We start from the raw sequence: 6644 nt of genomic DNA, 5'->3' as shown, positions 1-6644 counted from the left end.
GTTCTTCCCAAGTTTGTTAACAAAACTCTGGATGGTGGGGGATGAGGGCAGGGCCCTGCCAAGGTTTAGGGAAGAAAGAGACAGACAGGTGGAAGAATAAACAGAAACAGAGGGCAATTTTGAGGACCACCTTCCTATGAAGGAGTGAAAAGAGGCAGGAGACCAAATGATGAACAGAGAAACTCTAAAATGACCTAAGAACAAAGTGTTATAAGAACAAGTGTGTGAAGAATTCATTGAATGTCTCCTTTGCACAGGATGTTGGTTACAGGATCTCGGTCGAGCAGGGCTCAGCTGTCTAGTCTGGAGCGCAGGTCAGTGGTGAGCGGGTCATGCTGGATTGTCTGATGAAGCATCAGGCCCAGCAGCCCCGCTCGGTTCCTCATAGCTGTGCGCACCTTGTGCTCCTGCTCAACCAGCTCTTCTAGCTTGTGCAACTGTGGGAGGTAAGCATGAGAGGGGGATTCCAGGATGATATCCCCCTTCCTTCAGCCCCAGTCAGCATTGTAGCCTACCGCACGAATGCGCTCTAGGTCCACCTCAGCACGCCTCAGCTTCTCCCAGCAGTAGTGGAGGTTGCACAGGCGTTTGGGGAGGCAACAGAAATTGCCAGTGACCTCAAACACATTGTGCACTAGTGGGCAACCGCACACCTCATCGTCTGATACCTGTGAGGAAGAATGAAGGATGATGTAGTATGGAGGGGGGTAGAAATCTAGACATCGAGAGGGATCAGGTAGGCATTGTGAGAGGAATGGAGGGTGGAGGGCATTCTGGCAGGAAGGAGAAGAACGGGGAGTGACCTGGCAAGGGGGAGGATGAATTTGGGATCAGGTAGAGAAGAGGAGGCAAAAGGGGGACGATCATGTATAAGGAGGATGAAAGAAGTTAAATAAGCAGGAACGGGGCAGCCCAGGTGGCTCAGCGGTTTAGCACTGCCTTCAGCCCAGGGAGAGATCCTGGAGACCTGGGATCGAGTCCCATGTCAGGCTCCCTACATGGAGCCTGCTTCTCCCTCTGCCTGTGTCTCTGCCTCTCTCTCTCTCTCTCTCTCATGAATGAATAAATAAAATTAAAAATAATAATAAATAAACAGGAATGGAGGTGATCAGAAAGGAGAGACAGAAGAACAGAAACAGATCAAATGAGTGAAAGGAAGGATGGAGGGAAAGTCTGACAGGGCACAGTAGATGCAAGAGGGTTTGTAAGCATGGAAGAAGTGAGGAATGAGACAGTGAGGGTGGGAGGAATAGGGGCTGGGTAAAAAGGGAGAAAGGACTTAGGAGGAGCAAATGACTGCGGGGCAGGCAGAATAAGGATGGAGGGAAGTCATGTGGGGGAAAGAGAGGAATATGGGGCAGTCTGGCAAGGGGTGGGAAGGAAATGTATGATGGTCAGGCAAGGAGAAGAATGGGGAATGGTTATGCAGTGAGGGCCAAAGGAAAGGGACAGATGGTCAGGTAGGGATGGAGAGAGAAATTTAGGAGGGGTAGGTCAGGCAGAGAGAAAACAAGAATAGAAGAGAAGCAGCCAGTAAGGAGGGGGGAATGTGGGGTGGTCAGAAGGGAAGAAGGGGACACGCGAAGGTCAGTCAGGAGTTATGGACACAGTTGGGCGGAAGGAAGAAAGAAACAGGAGGCAATCAAGAAGAGAGGAAGAGAGAAATACGGTGGTCAGGCAGGGAGAAGGGGACAAATGAAGGATGATGATGTAGGGAGGGAAGAGCCACCTTGTTATCTCTCGAGTGCTCAGGGCACAGCACCTGGAGCCGTTTACAGTACTTCTTACTCTTTGGGTCGTAAACATCACAGAAAAGCCTTGTGGCCCTGAGGGGAGATGGAAAGTGAAGTGCTAAGGGTCAGAAAGGGGGAGGTCCCACCCTGAACCCCTGCCCATACTTTGTCCCCAAATCCACCCATTCCTTCCTCCTAATCCACCCACCTCTACCTCTGAGCCCACCCACATCTTTCCCCTGATCTTGCCCACCCTGCACCTGACCCTGTCCACATCATGCCTTTGATCTTGACTAGCCCCACACTCACCCTTCAATGCAAGTGGGGTACATGGACCCAAAGGACGACTTGCACTCATACTGGGAAGAAAGAGTACAAATGGGAGGAACCGTTAACGTACACAGCATGTCCTCCCATGACAAAGCCCCAAACAACACATTTGTCCCTGTGGCTCCCATGCTCCTGTCTGCCCAGCCGACTGCTTCTCTTCTATTCTTGTTTTCTCTCTGCCTGACCTACCCCTCCTAAATTTCTCTCTCCATCCCTGCCTGACCATATCTCCCTTTCCTTTGGCCCTCACTGCATAACTATTCCCCATTCTTCTCCTTGCCTGACCATCATACATTTCCTTCACCATTGGCTGATGCTCCAATCTTGGCCCTCCTACTAAGGATGGAAGAGAAGCACAAATGGGTCTAACCACAGATATGTGTTGCTTTCCTTTCTACAACAAACACCTAGGCACCGAACCTACCCTCCTCCCCACAGAACCCACCCAGGCAAAAACATCTTTGCTCCATCTGCCCCCGGCCAGTTCCCCAACCTTGGCAAAACAGCGTTCCATGTGGCGCATGGCGACATGCATGCTGACTGACTGCCCACAGGAGACACAGAAGATCTGCAGATTTAGGCTGTTCTTGCTACTTTGGTTAGTCTGCACAAGACAGTGGAAGGGCCAGTGAAGCAGTGCAGAGAGGGGAGGGGCAAAGCAAGATTTCAAATACCTTTCTACTTCACCCCAGCCACTCCCATCCACCTCCTCATCCTTGCACACAGCCTGCTGCTTGCCACGCTGAATTATGGCCTCCAGTTCATGGAAATGGCTCTCCATGTCCTTCAGGCGGCTGTGAGCATCCTGCTGTTCGCGGTGGATGCGCTCAAGCATTTTCTTGCCATGCTCCTCAGCAATGCAGGGGCTCTTTTGCCACTGCTGGATGCGCTGGGGCAGAATCTCATAGATGCGGCTGGAAAGGGAGATAGCAAGAAACGGAATGGGTAGGTAGGGACATCAGAAAAAGAAGAAAATTTAAAAAATATATTAAAATAAGAAAATGAATGACTGGTCAATGTATAGAATAATAATAGATGAGAGAGTGCTGGTGAATGGGTGACTGAATGGGGGATGGATAGATGGGTAAATGACTATAAGGGTAGGCGAGTGGGCTGGTGGATAGAATGTGTACGAAAGGTTCAGTAGGTGCGTGGCTGTAAGGTGGATGGATGGATGGGTGGGTGCGTGGATGAATGGTGGGAGGATACATGGGTAGAGGGATAGATAGGCTTCTGGATGGTATAGATTACGTCCCACTCCACATCCTGTTGCCTAACTTCACTCACTCAGCTGCCAGTTTCATGCCACAGTCGTCCGAGCAGTACTTGGAGCCTGGCCGGGTGGGATACACACAGCCAGGTCCCAGGCACTGCCTCAGCAAGACTGGATTCTTGACATCTGTCTTCTCTGTGTGTTTCCGCTTTTCTGTGAGCTTTTGCTTCTGCTTCTCCTTCTTCTTCTTCTCTTTCTGTGGGACAAGAATAGTCAAGACAGAGATAGAAGAGTTGATGTCAGCTTTCTAACCTTTCACCCCTACCCTGTATTCCACCCCTGACCCCTGTCTTCATGGCCCCCCATTCCTCTCACTGTCCACTTCACCTTTTTCTTCAAATTCTCCATTTTCTTCACATTCACTACTGGTTTCTGTGGTGCAGGATCCAGGAATGGCAACTCCTCAGTGTCACTCATCGAGGACTGTAGGCCAGGAAAATGCCAGTAGGTCTTCCCAACTTGTTTTTTAAATGATGTTTTGACACTCCCTATCTTTGTTCTTCTCATTGCTGACCCTCTCTGCCTTCATTTTCAACTTCTTTCTACCCAGGCTCCCTGACATACCCTCATAAGGCTTTGTCAAAAGTCCCCTATGCAAAAGTTCTGGCATAGGTTTCAGTCCTGAGGCAGGTCATTTTCAGACAACAGCTGGGGTGTGGCTGTTATCTGAGAGACCTCCTTTACTGCCAATGGCACTTCCAGCATCTGGTACTTCTGGGACAGCCTGGACTTCTGCAGTCCACAGTAGGCAGCTGTGATTGAATGCACAGTACCCAGTGTGACCATGGCAAGGTGTCTGAGAGTGTTCCAGGCAAGAGCTGAAGAGAAAATCCTTGCACGAACTCCACTTCTCCATCTACCCTGTGTCCTGGATTTACCAGAGACTAGGGATTACAACTAGGTTCCTGTGCTGGTGGGAGGAAGGGTCTGGGTTGGCACTAAGTGAATGGGAACAGACTTAACCTGTCCCAACACTCCTGGTCCCACCTTCTGGCCGACAGGGCCAGGTTCCACTGCACCTGGCTGGGACTGACTGGCACGATTTGGCCCTGCTTGCCCACTTTATCCAGACACACTTGGCTGATCCATCTCAACCCACTTTGCCCACCTGAATGCATAAGGCCCTGCTTATATGCTCAAAAAAACTAGACTACACTCTGTTATACTTGGTCAACTCAGCAGGCCTTGCTCCACCCTTCAGGACACACTTGCTACCCTACTTACCCTGCACTATGTACCCAGACAAACCACCTCAGTCTAGCCCACCCAAACACACATGACCCCACCCCTCAGATATGCTCCGCCCACCTGTCTGCCCCACCCAGCCCACCTAGTCCCTCCAAGAAACACTGCCTGACTTCCCCCTTGGACACATTCTCTCTCACCTTACACTGCCAGCCCTGTGGGCCTCATACACGCCCCAAGGCATACCTAGCCCTGCCCCATGCAAGGCCCTCTCCTCTTGCCAGACTCTCTCAGCCTCATATGCTTCTCCCCACTTCTCCTACATACCGGTTCTGTCTTCTCTCCCACATGCTAAGCCATGCCAAGCCCTCCCTATCCCCCACTCCCCATGTGCAAATGGCAAGTCATGCCCTGTCTGCACTGACTCACCTAGAATAAGTTGATGATCTTTATTCTGAAAAGTACTCCTACCTGTACCAATGACACCAAGTAAAATATATAAAAATACATTTTTTAAAATGCATGTGTGTATATATATATATGCTCACACACAAACAAATCATTCTCAGTGATTATAAGAGCAAACACACCCAATAAAAGAATATACACTTTTGATTAAGAAAATCCCCAGTTGGAGAATTCATACTATTTTTGAGGTAGAGATGCAATATTAGTAAAAACTGACCCTGGAATTAGCCTTCAAGGAAGTCTAAACACATTCCAATGAATAAGTATCACATAAGGCACAGAAAAGATTGCATCAGAAATTAATAAAATGTTTAAAACTTTTTAAAACCTAAAACACACTTCTAAGTAACTCTTGGTAACACTACAACAACACTGAAACTAGAAAAAAACTTAGAACGTAATAAGACCAAGAACAATACATACCCAGCTGTGGAACTTTAAGGTGAAAATATGAGAAAAGAAAGACGGAAATTCGTATTAAAAAAGCCACTATCCCGACTCCAAGAAAGACGGAAATTAGTATTAAAAGAAGCCACTATCCCAACTCCAAAGACCTCCATTATCAACCCCAAAATTCTCTTCAGTGAAATCACACCCACAACTCCAATCACAGAACCTGAAGTCCGTCGTCCGAGTTCTTCAAAATACCTCAGCGCCAAGCAGGCACTAACCCGTGAGGAGCCTCGTGGCAGGTGCAGAAAAAAAGTCAGTAGAGCTACTTCCGGCTCCGGTATCGACCATAGCCCCACCCCTTTTTTAATGTGTTGGGTTTGCGCTTGCTCAGGATCCCGGACAGAGCTGCTGTACTGCCCAAAGTTGGAAGAGCATGGTTACAGAGAAACCACTTCTGTATGTGTGCCATTCTGCACATGTGCTATTCTGCAGAACATTACCACGGGCCTACAGAGATACACTTGTCTTTTCTGAGATCAGCACCAAGTTTCATGTATTAGAGTGATTGATCATTGCATTATTGTATATTGTAGGAAATTAAGCCCCTCATCATTGCCAATTATTTTGAAAAGTTTCATATTATTACTATTTTACTGTCTTCTGTCATTTTAAATATGTGGTAAACAATGAGGAAAACAAACAAAAACACATAAATAAATTTTTTTAGTCAAGAAAGTAGAAAAAGATTTATAGAAAATCCAGGAAATAAATCAAAATGCAAGAAGGTAGGAATAAATTCATATTTGAAGTTCATATTTTATTACATTATCAGTAAAAAAATTATTAATGGGGGGATCCCTGGGTGGCTCACCGGTTTGGCGCCTGCCTTTGGCCCAGGGCGCGATCCTGGAGTCCCGGGATCGAGTCTCACGTCGGGCTCCCGGCATGGAGCCTGCTTCTCCCTCCGCCTGTGTCTCTGCCTCTCTCTTTCTATGTCTATCATAAATGAATAAATAAAATCTTAAAGAAATTATTAATGGGGTAAACTCTCCAGTTAAGGTCAAAGATTGCCATTTCTTTAAAATATTTATTTATTTATTTATTTATTTATTTATTTATTTATTTATGATAGACACAGAGAGAGAGAGAGGCAGAGACACAGGCGGAGGGAGAAGCAGGCTCCATGCTGGGAGCCTGACGTGGGACTCGATCCCGGGACTCCAGGATCGCGCCCTGGGCCAAAAGCAGGCGCCAGACCGCTG

The 6644-nt window shown here is 47.8% G+C and overlaps 1 pseudogene; it reads right to left on the bottom strand.

Moving 5' to 3' along the window:
• Nucleotides 1-290: 290 nt before the first annotated feature.
• Nucleotides 291-4122, bottom strand: LOC129517902 (CXXC-type zinc finger protein 1-like; annotated as a pseudogene).
• Nucleotides 4123-6644: the final 2522 nt, after the last annotated feature.

This window comes from Nyctereutes procyonoides, unplaced genomic scaffold, assembly GCF_905146905.1.
Source record: "Nyctereutes procyonoides isolate TBG_1078 unplaced genomic scaffold, NYPRO_anot_genome, whole genome shotgun sequence".
Taxonomy (NCBI): Eukaryota; Metazoa; Chordata; class Mammalia; order Carnivora; family Canidae; genus Nyctereutes; species Nyctereutes procyonoides.
This window is presented reverse-complemented; position numbering and strand designations above follow the sequence as displayed.